The 14,505-nt window shown below is 39.0% G+C and overlaps 1 protein-coding gene across 1 annotated transcript in view; it reads right to left on the bottom strand.

Moving 5' to 3' along the window:
• LOC311491327 (uncharacterized protein) overlaps nucleotides 1–14,505 on the bottom strand; it is a gene marked incomplete at its 5' end in the record, with an annotated part of 314,565 nt that overhangs the window by 48,562 nt on the left and 251,498 nt on the right. The window lies entirely within an intron of this gene.

Consider the following 14,505-nt stretch of genomic DNA (forward strand, 5'->3'; position numbering starts at 1 on the left):
AAACGGTTCTACCAAGGTTGCTTGAATAACCACAACCGGTAGTGGGGCTTCAGTTGTAGTAGTTGGTGCAGCGGTGGTTGTGGCATTGGTACTTCCATTTGCAGTAGTTGTATTAGCTGCAGTAGTGGGGGCTGCAGTTGTTTCTGAAAAAGACAACACACACAAATATGAAAAAAACTGAGAAAGTGGCTATTGTTAGTCAAAAGGAATTCTTTGAAAAAACTGTATGAATCACAATGTATTTACGTATGAATAGGTGTATTTCCTTGCTAGAGTAAAGTACGGTACTACTATTTACTTACCAACTACTCGGACAGTGTTGGCTTGAATAGTGATGTTGATTGTACTGTTGGGATTATTCACAGCCTCTACTAAGGTCTGTGCAACTTCAGTGTCCGTTGGGATTTGTGCAGTTGTTGAATTTCTGTTGAACTGGATCCCCACCACTGCCTCAGTGTTCTCCATTTGTGCTTGCACTCTAGCTGGTCTGCATTAAAAAAAAAAAAAAAAGCATATATTTCAACCATTATTGATAACAAATATTATGTTTGTGGCCATGGTCAGTAATGAAACATGTGTATAGAAATGTCTAGAAAATTCTGTCAAGAAACATATCATCTCACCTAAATGCTACGATGAATGTGCGGAGGAAAATTACACCAAATCGAGCACGGTAGATGATGTCACACTGAAGTAAAACATGGAAAATTAAATTAAAAACATCTGAAAGCTCACTTAAATTAGGTGAAAATATTAAGGTGCTGTACTCACCGCTGTTACAACTCTTGCCTCAAGGACCATAAATGGTTGGCTGCTTCTGTTATTGAGTTCTGGGACAAACGGTTCTACCAAGGTTGCTTGAATAACCACAACCGGTAGTGGGGCTTCAGTTGTAGTAGTTGGTGCAGCGGTGGTTGTGGCATTGGTACTTCCATTTGCAGTAGTTGTATTAGCTGCAGTAGTGGGGGCTGCAGTTGTTTCTGAAAAAGACAACACACACAAATATGAAAAAAACTGAGAAAGTGGCTATTGTTAGTCAAAAGGAATTCTTTGAAAAAACTGTATGAATCACAATGTATTTACGTATGAATAGGTGTATTTCCTTGCTAGAGTCAAGTACGGTACTACTATTTACTTACCAACTACTCGGACAGTGTTGGCTTGAATAGTGATGTTGATTGTACTGTTGGGATTATTCACAGCCTCTACTAAGGTCTGTGCAACTTCAGTGTCCGTTGGGATTTGTGCAGTTGTTGAATTTCTGTTGAACTGGATCCCCACCACTGCCTCAGTGTTCTCCATTTGTGCTTGCACTCTAGCTGGTCTGCATTAAAAAAAAAAAAAAAGCATATATTTCAACCATTATTGATAACAAATATTATGTTTGTGGCCATGGTCAGTAATGAAACATGTGTATAGAAATGTCTAGAAAATTCTGTCAAGAAACATATCATCTCACCTAAATGCTACGATGAATGTGCGGAGGAAAATTACACCAAATCGAGCACGGTAGATGATGTCACACTGAAGTAAAACATGGAAAATTGAATTAAAAACATCTGAAAGCTCACTTAAATTAGGTGAAAATATTAAGGTGCTGTACTCACCGCTGTTACAACTCTTGCCTCAAGGACCATAAATGGTTGGCTGCTTCTGTTATTGAGTTCTGGGACAAACGGTTCTACCAAGGTTGCTTGAATAACCACAACCGGTAGTTGGGCTTCAGTTGTAGTAGTTGGTGCAGCGGTGGTTGTGGCATTGGTACTTCCATTTGCAGTAGTTGTATTAGCTGCAGTAGTGGGGGCTGCAGTTATTTCTGAAAAAGACAACACACACACACACAAATATGAAAAAAACTGAGAAAGTGGCTATTGTTAGTCAAAAGGAATTCTTTGAAAAAACTGTATGAATCACAATGTATTTACGTATGAATAGGTGTATTTCCTTGCTAGAGTCAAGTACGGTACTACTATTTACTTACCAACTACTCGGACAGTGTTGGCTTGAATAGTGATGTTGATTGTACTGTTGGGATTATTCACAGCCTCTACTAAGGTCTGTGCAACTTCAGTGTCCGTTGGGATTTGTGCAGTTGTTGAATTTCTGTTGAACTGGATCCCCACCACTGCCTCAGTGTTCTCCATTTGTGCTTGCACTCTAGCTGGTCTGTATTAAAAAAAAAAAAAAAAGCATATATTTCAACCATTATTGATAACAAATATTATGTTTGTGGCCATGGTCAGTAATGAAACATGTGTATAGAAATGTCTAGAAAATTCTGTCAAGAAACATATCATCTCACCTAAATGCTACGATGAATGTGCGGAGGAAAATTACACCAAATCGAGCACGGTAGATGATGTCACACTGAAGTAAAACATGGAAAATTGAATTAAAAACATCTGAAAGCTCACTTAAATTAGGTGAAAATATTAAGGTACTGTACTCACCGCTGTTACAACTCTTGCCTCAAGGACCATAAATGGTTGGCTGCTTCTGTTATTGAGTTCTGGGACAAACGGTTCTACCAAGGTTGCTTGAATAACCACCACGGGTAGTGGGGCTTCAGTTGTAGTAGTTGGTGCAGCGGTGGTTGTGGCATTGGTACTTCCATTTGCAGTAGTTATATTAGCTGCAGTAGTGGGGGCTGCAGTTGTTTCTGAAAAAGACAACACACACACACAAATATGAAAAAAATTGAGAAAGTGGCTATTGTTAGTCAAAAGGAATTCTTTGAAAAAACTGTATGAATCACAATGTATTTACGTATGAATAGGTGTATTTCCTTGCTAGAGTCAAGTACGGTACTACTATTTACTTACCAACTACTCGGACAGTGTTGGCTTGAATAGTGATGTTGATTGTACTGTTGGGATTATTCACAGCCTCTACTAAGGTCTGTGCAACTTCAGCGTCCGTTGGGATTTGTGCAGTTGTTGAATTTCTGTTGAACTGGATCCCCACCACTGCCTCAGTGTTCTCCATTTGTGCTTGCACTCTAGCTGGTCTGCATTAAAAAAAAAAAAAAGCATATATTTCAACCGTTATTGATAACAGATATTATGTTTGTGGCCATGGTCAGTAATGAAACATGTGTATAGAAATGTCTAGAAAATTCTGTCAAGAAACATATCATCTCACCTAAATGCTACGATGAATGTGCGGAGGAAAATTACACCAAATCGAGCACGGTAGATGATGTCACACTGAAGTAAAACATGGAAAATTAAATTAAAAACATCTGAAAGCTCACTTAAATTAGGTGAAAATATTAAGGTGCTGTACTCACCGCTGTTACAACTCTTGCCTCAAGGACCATAAATGGTTGGCTGCTTCTGTTATTGAGTTCTGGGACAAACGGTTCTACCAAGGTTGCTTGAATAACCACAACCGGTAGTGGGGCTTCAGTTGTAGTAGTTGGTGCAGCGGTGGTTGAGGCATTGGTACTTCCATTTGCAGTAGTTGTATTAGCTGCAGTAGTGGGGGCTGCAGTTGTTTCTGAAAATGACAACACACACACACACAAATATGAAAAAAACTGAGAAAGTGGCTATTGTTAGTCAAAAGGAATTCTTTGAAAAAACTGTATGAATCACAATGTATTTACGTATGAATAGGTGTATTTCCTTGCTAGAGTCAAGTACGGTACTACTATTTACTTACCAACTACTCGGACAGTGTTGGCTTGAATAGTGATGTTGATTGTACTGTTGGGATTATTTACAGCCTCTACTAAGGTCTGTGCAACTTCAGCGTCCGTTGGGATTTGTGCAGTTGTTGAATTTCTGTTGAACTGGATCCCCACCACTGCCTCAGTGTTCTCCATTTGTGCTTGCACTCTAGCTGGTCTGCATTAAAAAAAAAAAAAAGCATATATTTCAACCGTTATTGATAACAGATATTATGTTTGTGGCCATGGTCAGTAATGAAACATGTGTATAGAAATGTCTAGAAAATTCTGTCAAGAAACATATCATCTCACCTAAATGCTACGATGAATGTGCGGAGGAAAATTACACCAAATCGAGCACGGTAGATGATGTCACACTGAAGTAAAACATGGAAAATTAAATTAAAAACATCTGAAAGCTCACTTAAATTAGGTGAAAATATTAAGGTGCTGTACTCACCGCTGTTACAACTCTTGCCTCAAGGACCATAAATGGTTGGCTGCTTCTGTTATTGAGTTCTGGGACAAACGGTTCTACCAAGGTTGCTTGAATAACCACAACCGGTAGTGGGGCTTCAGTTGTAGTAGTTGGTGCAGCGGTGGTTGAGGCATTGGTACTTCCATTTGCAGTAGTTGTATTAGCTGCAGTAGTGGGGGCTGCAGTTGTTTCTGAAAAAGACAAAACACACAAATATGAAAAAAACTGAGAAAGTGGCTATTGTTAGTCAAAAGGAATTCTTTGAAAAAACTGTATGAATCACAATGTATTTACGTATGAATAGGTGTATTTCCTTGCTAGAGTCAAGTACGGTACTACTATTTACTTACCAACTACTCGGACAGTGTTGGCTTGAATAGTGATGTTGATTGTACTGTTGGGATTATTCACAGCCTCTACTAAGGTCTGTGCAACTTCAGTGTCCGTTGGGATTTGTGCAGTTGTTGAATTTCTGTTGAACTGGATCCCCACCACTGCCTCAGTGTTCTCCATTTGTGCTTGCACTCTAGCTGGTCTGCATTAAAAAAAAAAAAAGCATATATTTCAACCATTATTGATAACAAATATTATGTTTGTGGCCATGGTCAGTAATGAAACATGTGTATAGATATGTCTAGAAAATTCTGTCAAGAAACATATCATCTCACCTAAATGCTACGATGAATGTGCGGAGGAAAATTACACCAAATCGAGCACGGTAGATGATGTCACACTGAAGTAAAACATGGAAAATTAAATTAAAAACATCTGAAAGCTCACTTAAATTAGGTGAAAATATTAAGGTGCTGTACTCACCGCTGTTACAACTCTTGCCTCGAGGACCATAAATGGTTGGCTGCTTCTGTTATTGAGTTCTGGGACAAACGGTTCTACCAAGGTTGCTTGAATAACCACAACCGGTAGTGGGGCTTCAGTTGTAGTAGTTGGTGCAGCGGTGGTTGTGGCATTGGTACTTCCATTTGCAGTAGTTGTATTAGCTGCAGTAGTGGGGGCTGCAGTTGTTTCTGAAAAAGACAACACACACACACACAAATATGAAAAAAATTGAGAAAGTGGCTATTGTTAGTCAAAAGGAATTCTTTGAAAAAACTGTATGAATCACAATGTATTTACGTATGAATAGGTGTATTTCCTTGCTAGAGTCAAGTACGGTACTACTATTTACTTACCAACTACTCGGACAGTGTTGGCTTGAATAGTGATGTTGATTGTACTGTTGGGATTATTCACAGCCTCTACTAAGGTCTGTGCAACTTCAGTGTCCGTTGGGATTTGTGCAGTTGTTGAATTTCTGTTGAACTGGATCCCCACCACTGCCTCAGTGTTCTCCATTTGTGCTTGCACTCTAGCTGGTCTGCATTAAAAAAAAAAAAAAAAGCATATATTTCAACCATTATTGATAACAAATATTATGTTTGTGGCCATGGTCAGTAATGAAACATGTGTATAGAAATGTCTAGAAAATTCTGTCAAGAAACATATCATCTCACCTAAATGCTACGATGAATGTGCGGAGGAAAATTACACCAAATCGAGCACGGTAGATGATGTCACACTGAAGTAAAACATGGAAAATTAAATTAAAAACATCTGAAAGCTCACTTAAATTAGGTGAAAATATTAAGGTGCTGTACTCACCGCTGTTACAACTCTTGCCTCGAGGACCATAAATGGTTGGCTGCTTCTGTTATTGAGTTCTGGGACAAACGGTTCTACCAAGGTTGCTTGAATAACCACAACCGGTAGTGGGGCTTCAGTTGTAGTAGTTGGTGCAGCGGTGGTTGTGGCATTGGTACTTCCATTTGCAGTAGTTGTATTAGCTGCAGTAGTGGGGGCTGCAGTTGTTTCTGAAAAAGACAACACACACAAATATGAAAAAAACTGAGAAAGTGGCTATTGTTAGTCAAAAGGAATTCTTTGAAAAAAACTGTATGAATCACAATGTATTTACATATGAATAGGTGTATTTCCTTGCTAGAGTCAAGTACGGTACTACTATTTACTTACCAACTACTCGGACAGTGTTGGCTTGAATAGTGATGTTGATTGTACTGTTGGGATTATTCACAGCCTCTACTAAGGTCTGTGCAACTTCAGTGTCCGTTGGGATTTGTGCAGTTGTTGAATTTCTGTTGAACTGGATCCCCACCACTGCCTCAGTGTTCTCCATTTGTGCTTGCACTCTAGCTGGTCTGCATTAAAAAAAAAAAAAGCATATATTTCAACCATTATTGATAACAAATATTATGTTTGTGGCCATGGTCAGTAATGAAACATGTGTATAGAAATGTCTAGAAAATTCTGTCAAGAAACATATCATCTCACCTAAATGCTACGATGAATGTGCGGAGGAAAATTACACCAAATCGAGCACGGTAGATGATGTCACACTGAAGTAAAACATGGAAAATTGAATTAAAAACATCTGAAAGCTCACTTAAATTAGGTGAAAATATTAAGGTGCTGTACTCACCGCTGTTACAACTCTTGCCTCGAGGACCATAAATGGTTGGCTGCTTCTGTTATTGAGTTCTGGGACAAACGGTTCTACCAAGGTTGCTTGAATAACCACAACCGGTAGTGGGGCTTCAGTTGTAGTAGTTGGCGCAGCGGTGGTTGTGGCATTGGTACTTCCATTTGCAGTAGTTGTATTAGCTGCAGTAGTGGGGGCTGCAGTTGTTTCTGAAAAAGACAACACACACACACACAAATATGAAAAAAATTGAGAAAGTGGCTATTGTTAGTCAAAAGGAATTCTTTGAAAAAACTGTATGAATCACAATGTATTTACGTATGAATAGGTGTATTTCCTTGCTAGAGTCAAGTACGGTACTACTATTTACTTACCAACTACTCGGACAGTGTTGGCTTGAATAGTGATGTTGATTGTACTGTTGGGATTATTCACAGCCTCTACTAAGGTCTGTGCAACTTCAGTGTCCGTTGGGATTTGTGCAGTTGTTGAATTTCTGTTGAACTGGATCCCCACCACTGCCTCAGTGTTCTCCATTTGTGCTTGCACTCTAGCTGGTCTGCATTAAAAAAAAAAAAAGCATATATTTCAACCGTTATTGATAACAGATATTATGTTTGTGGCCATGGTCAGTAATGAAACATGTGTATAGAAATGTCTAGAAAATTCTGTCAAGAAACATATCATCTCACCTAAATGCTACGATGAATGTGCGGAGGAAAATTACACCAAATCGAGCACGGTAGATGATGTCACACTGAAGTAAAACATGGAAAATTGAATTAAAAACATCTGAAAGCTCACTTAAATTAGGTGAAAATATTAAGGTGCTGTACTCACCGCTGTTACAACTCTTGCCTCAAGGACCATAAATGGTTGGCTGCTTCTGTTATTGAGTTCTGGGACAAACGGTTCTACCAAGGTTGCTTGAATAACCACAACCGGTAGTGGGGCTTCAGTTGTAGTAGTTGGTGCAGCGGTGGTTGTGGCATTGGTACTTCCATTTGCAGTAGTTGTATTAGCTGCAGTAGTGGGGGCTGCAGTTGTTTCTGAAAAAGACAACACACACACACACAAATATGAAAAAAACTGAGAAAGTGGCTATTGTTAGTCAAAAGGAATTCTTTGAAAAAACTGTATGAATCACAATGTATTTACGTATGAATAGGTGTATTTCCTTGCTAGAGTCAAGTACGGTACTACTATTTACTTACCAACTACTCGGACAGTGTTGGCTTGAATAGTGATGTTGATTGTACTGTTGGGATTATTCACAGCCTCTACTAAGGTCTGTGCAACTTCAGTGTCCGTTGGGATTTGTGCAGTTGTTGAATTTCTGTTGAACTGGATCCCCACCACTGCCTCAGTGTTCTCCATTTGTGCTTGCACTCTAGCTGGTCTGCATTAAAAAAAAAAGAAGCATATATTTCAACCGTTATTGATAACAAATATTATGTTTGTGGCCATGGTCAGTAATGAAACATGTGTATAGAAATGTCTAGAAAATTCTGTCAAGAAACATATCATCTCACCTAAATGCTACGATGAATGTGCGGAGGAAAATTACACCAAATCGAGCACGGTAGATGATGTCACACTGAAGTAAAACATGGAAAATTGAATTAAAAACATCTGAAAGCTCACTTAAATTAGGTGAAAATATTAAGGTGCTGTACTCACCGCTGTTACAACTCTTGCCTCGAGGACCATAAATGGTTGGCTGCTTCTGTTATTGAGTTCTGGGACAAACGGTTCTACCAAGGTTGCTTGAATAACCACAACCGGTAGTGGGGCTTCAGTTGTAGTAGTTGGTGCAGCGGTGGTTGTGGCATTGGTACTTCCATTTGCAGTAGTTGTATTAGCTGCAGTAGTGGGGGCTGCAGTTGTTTCTGAAAAAGACAACACACACACACACAAATATGAATAAAATTGAGAAAGTGGCTATTGTTAGTCAAAAGGAATTCTTTGAAAAAACTGTATGAATCACAATGTATTTACGTATGAATAGGTGTATTTCCTTGCTAGAGTCAAGTACGGTACTACTATTTACTTACCAACTACTCGGACAGTGTTGCCTTGAATAGTGATGTTGATTGTACTGTTGGGATTATTCACAGCCTCTACTAAGGTCTGTGCAACTTCAGTGTCCGTTGGGATTTGTGCAGTTGTTGAATTTCTGTTGAACTGGATCCCCACCACTGCCTCAGTGTTCTCCATTTGTGCTTGCACTCTAGCTGGTCTGCATTAAAAAAAAAAAAAGCATATATTTCAACCATTATTGATAACAAATATTATGTTTGTGGCCATGGTCAGTAATGAAACATGTGTATAGAAATGTCTAGAAAATTCTGTCAAGAAACATATCATCTCACCTAAATGCTACGATGAATGTGCGGAGGAAAATTACACCAAATCGAGCACGGTAGATGATGTCACACTGAAGTAAAACATGGAAAATTGAATTAAAAACATCTGAAAGCTCACTTAAATTAGGTGAAAATATTAAGGTGCTGTACTCACCGCTGTTACAACTCTTGCCTCAAGGACCATAAATGGTTGGCTGCTTCTGTTATTGAGTTCTGGGACAAACGGTTCTACCAAGGTTGCTTGAATAACCACAACCGGTAGTGGGGCTTCAGTTGTAGTAGTTGGTGCAGCGGTGGTTGTGGCATTGGTACTTCCATTTGCAGTAGTTGTATTAGCTGCAGTAGTGGGGGCTGCAGTTGTTTCTGAAAAAGACAACACACACAAATATGAAAAAAATTTAGAAAGTGGCTATTGTTAGTCAAAAGGAATTCTTTGAAAAAACTGTATGAATCACAATGTATTTGCGTATGAATAGGTGTATTTCCTTGCTAGAGTCAAGTACGGTACTACTATTTACTTACCAACTACTCGGACAGTGTTGGCTTGAATAGTGATGTTGATTGTACTGTTGGGATTATTCACAGCCTCTACTAAGGTCTGTGCAACTTCAGTGTCCGTTGGGATTTGTGCAGTTGTTGAATTTCTGTTGAACTGGATCCCCACCACTGCCTCAGTGTTCTCCATTTGTGCTTGCACTCTAGCTGGTCTGCATTAAAAAAAAAAAGCATATATTTCAACCGTTATTGATAAGAAATATTATGTTTGTGGCCATGGTCAGTAATGAAACATGTGTATAGAAATGTCTAGAAAATTCTGTCAAGAAACATATCATCTCACCTAAATGCTACGATGAATGTGCGGAGGAAAATTACACCAAATCGAGCACGGTAGATGATGTCACACTGAAGTAAAACATGGAAAATTGAATTAAAAACATCTGAAAGCTCACTTAAATTAGGTGAAAATATTAAGGTGCTGTACTCACCGCTGTTACAACTCTTGCCTCAAGGACCATAAATGGTTGGCTGCTTCTGTTATTGAGTTCTGGGACAAACGGTTCTACCAAGGTTGCTTGAATAACCACAACCGGTAGTGGGGCTTCAGTTGTAGTAGTTGGTGCAGCGGTGGTTGTGGCATTGGTACTTCCATTTGCAGTAGTTGTATTAGCTGCAGTAGTGGGGGCTGCAGTTGTTTCTGAAAAAGACAACACACACACACACAAATATGAAAAAAATTGAGAAAGTGGCTATTGTTAGTCAAAAGGAATTCTTTGAAAAAACTGTATGAATCACAATGTATTTACGTATGAATAGGTGTATTTCCTTGCTAGAGTCAAGTACGGTACTACTATTTACTTACCAACTACTCGGACAGTGTTGGCTTGAATAGTGATGTTGATTGTACTGTTGGGATTATTCACAGCCTCTACTAAGGTCTGTGCAACTTCAGTGTCCGTTGGGATTTGTGCAGTTGTTGAATTTCTGTTGAACTGGATCCCCACCACTGCCTCAGTGTTCTCCATTTGTGCTTGCACTCTAGCTGGTCTGCATTAAAAAAAAAAAAAGCATATATTTCAACCGTTATTGATAAGAAATATTATGTTTGTGGCCATGGTCAGTAATGAAACATGTGTATAGAAATGTCTAGAAAATTCTGTCAAGAAACATATCATCTCACCTAAATGCTACGATGAATGTGCGGAGGAAAATTACACCAAATCGAGCACGGTAGATGATGTCACACTGAAGTAAAACATGGAAAATTGAATTAAAAACATCTGAAAGCTCACTTAAATTAGGTGAAAATATTAAGGTGCTGTACTCACCGCTGTTACAACTCTTGCCTCAAGGACCATAAATGGTTGGCTGCTTCTGTTATTGAGTTCTGGGACAAACGGTTCTACCAAGGTTGCTTGAATAACCACAACCGGTAGTGGGGCTTCAGTTGTAGTAGTTGGTGCAGCGGTGGTTGTGGCATTGGTACTTCCATTTGCAGTAGTTGTATTAGCTGCAGTAGTGGGGGCTGCAGTTGTTTCTGAAAAAGACAACACACACACACACAAATATGAAAAAAACTGAGAAAGTGGCTATTGTTAGTCAAAAGGAATTCTTTGAAAAAACTGTATGAATCACAATGTATTTACGTATGAATAGGTGTATTTCCTTGCTAGAGTCAAGTACGGTACTACTATTTACTTACCAACTACTCGGACAGTGTTGGCTTGAATAGTGATGTTGATTGTACTGTTGGGATTATTCACAGCCTCTACTAAGGTCTGTGCAACTTCAGTGTCCGTTGGGATTTGTGCAGTTGTTGAATTTCTGTTGAACTGGATCCCCACCACTGCCTCAGTGTTCTCCATTTGTGCTTGCACTCTAGCTGGTCTGCATTAAAAAAAAAAAAAGCATATATTTCAACCGTTATTGATAAGAAATATTATGTTTGTGGCCATGGTCAGTAATGAAACATGTGTATAGAAATGTCTAGAAAATTCTGTCAAGAAACATATCATCTCACCTAAATGCTACGATGAATGTGCGGAGGAAAATTACACCAAATCGAGCACGGTAGATGATGTCACACTGAAGTAAAACATGGAAAATTGAATTAAAAACATCTGAAAGCTCACTTAAATTAGGTGAAAATATTAAGGTGCTGTACTCACCGCTGTTACAACTCTTGCCTCGAGGACCATAAATGGTTGGCTGCTTCTGTTATTGAGTTCTGGGACAAACGGTTCTACCAAGGTTGCTTGAATAACCACAACCGGTAGTGGGGCTTCAGTTGTAGTAGTTGGTGCAGCGGTGGTTGTGGCATTGGTACTTCCATTTGCAGTAGTTGTATTAGCTGCAGTAGTGGGGGCTGCAGTTGTTTCTGAAAAAGACAACACACACACACACAAATATGAATAAAATTGAGAAAGTGGCTATTGTTAGTCAAAAGGAATTCTTTGAAAAAACTGTATGAATCACAATGTATTTACGTATGAATAGGTGTATTTCCTTGCTAGAGTCAAGTACGGTACTACTATTTACTTACCAACTACTCGGACAGTGTTGGCTTGAATAGTGATGTTGATTGTACTGTTGGGATTATTCACAGCCTCTACTAAGGTCTGTGCAACTTCAGTGTCCGTTGGGATTTGTGCAGTTGTTGAATTTCTGTTGAACTGGATCCCCACCACTGCCTCAGTGTTCTCCATTTGTGCTTGCACTCTAGCTGGTCTGCATTAAAAAAAAAAAAAGCATATATTTCAACCATTATTGATAACAAATATTATGTTTGTGGCCATGGTCAGTAATGAAACATGTGTATAGAAATGTCTAGAAAATTCTGTCAAGAAACATATCATCTCACCTAAATGCTACGATGAATGTGCGGAGGAAAATTACACCAAATCGAGCACGGTAGATGATGTCACACTGAAGTAAAACATGGAAAATTGAATTAAAAACATCTGAAAGCTCACTTAAATTAGGTGAAAATATTAAGGTGCTGTACTCACCGCTGTTACAACTCTTGCCTCAAGGACCATAAATGGTTGGCTGCTTCTGTTATTGAGTTCTGGGACAAACGGTTCTACCAAGGTTGCTTGAATAACCACAACCGGTAGTGGGGCTTCAGTTGTAGTAGTTGGTGCAGCGGTGGTTGTGGCATTGGTACTTCCATTTGCAGTAGTTGTATTAGCTGCAGTAGTGGGGGCTGCAGTTGTTTCTGAAAAAGACAACACACACAAATATGAAAAAAATTTAGAAAGTGGCTATTGTTAGTCAAAAGGAATTCTTTGAAAAAACTGTATGAATCACAATGTATTTGCGTATGAATAGGTGTATTTCCTTGCTAGAGTCAAGTACGGTACTACTATTTACTTACCAACTACTCGGACAGTGTTGGCTTGAATAGTGATGTTGATTGTACTGTTGGGATTATTCACAGCCTCTACTAAGGTCTGTGCAACTTCAGTGTCCGTTGGGATTTGTGCAGTTGTTGAATTTCTGTTGAACTGGATCCCCACCACTGCCTCAGTGTTCTCCATTTGTGCTTGCACTCTAGCTGGTCTGCATTAAAAAAAAAAAGCATATATTTCAACCGTTATTGATAACAAATATTATGTTTGTGGCCATGGTCAGTAATGAAACATGTGTATAGAAATGTCTAGAAAATTCTGTCAAGAAACATATCATCTCACCTAAATGCTACGATGAATGTGCGGAGGAAAATTACACCAAATCGAGCACGGTAGATGATGTCACACTGAAGTAAAACATGGAAAATTGAATTAAAAACATCTGAAAGCTCACTTAAATTAGGTGAAAATATTAAGGTGCTGTACTCACCGCTGTTACAACTCTTGCCTCAAGGACCATAAATGGTTGGCTGCTTCTGTTATTGAGTTCTGGGACAAACGGTTCTACCAAGGTTGCTTGAATAACCACAACCGGTAGTGGGGCTTCAGTTGTAGTAGTTGGTGCAGCGGTGGTTGTGGCATTGGTACTTCCATTTGCAGTAGTTGTATTAGCTGCAGTAGTGGGGGCTGCAGTTGTTTCTGAAAAAGACAACACACACAAATATGAAAAAAAATTAGAAAGTGGCTATTGTTAGTCAAAAGGAATTCTTTGAAAAAACTGTATGAATCACAATGTATTTGCGTATGAATAGGTGTATTTCCTTGCTAGAGTCAAGTACGGTACTACTATTTACTTACCAACTACTCGGACAGTGTTGGCTTGAATAGTGATGTTGATTGTACTGTTGGGATTATTCACAGCCTCTACTAAGGTCTGTGCAACTTCAGTGTCCGTTGGGATTTGTGCAGTTGTTGAATTTCTGTTGAACTGGATCCCCACCACTGCCTCAGTGTTCTCCATTTGTGCTTGCACTCTAGCTGGTCTGCATTAAAAAAAAAAAGCATATATTTCAACCGTTATTGATAACAAATATTATGTTTGTGGCCATGGTCAGTAATGAAACATGTGTATAGAAATGTCTAGAAAATTCTGTCAAGAAACATATCATCTCACCTAAATGCTACGATGAATGTGCGGAGGAAAATTACACCAAATCGAGCACGGTAGATGATGTCACACTGAAGTAAAACATGGAAAATTGAATTAAAAACATCTGAAAGCTCACTTAAATTAGGTGAAAATATTAAGGTGCTGTACTCACCGCTGTTACAACTCTTGCCTCGAGGACCATAAATGGTTGGCTGCTTCTGTTATTGAGTTCTGGGACAAACGGTTCTACCAAGGTTGCTTGAATAACCACAACCGGTAGTGGGGCTTCAGTTGTAGTAGTTGGTGCAGCGGTGGTTGTGGCATTGGTACTTCCATTTGCAGTAGTTGTATTAGCTGCAGTAGTGGGGGCTGCAGTTGTTTCTGAAAAAGACAACACACACACACAAATATGAAAAAAATTGAGAAAGTGGCTATTGTTAGTCAAAAGGAATTCTTTGATAAAACTGTATGAATCACAATGTATTTACGTATGAATAGG

The sequence above is a fragment of the Chelon labrosus genome (assembly GCF_963514085.1).
Source record: "Chelon labrosus genome assembly, chromosome: 1".
Taxonomy (NCBI): Eukaryota; Metazoa; Chordata; class Actinopteri; order Mugiliformes; family Mugilidae; genus Chelon; species Chelon labrosus.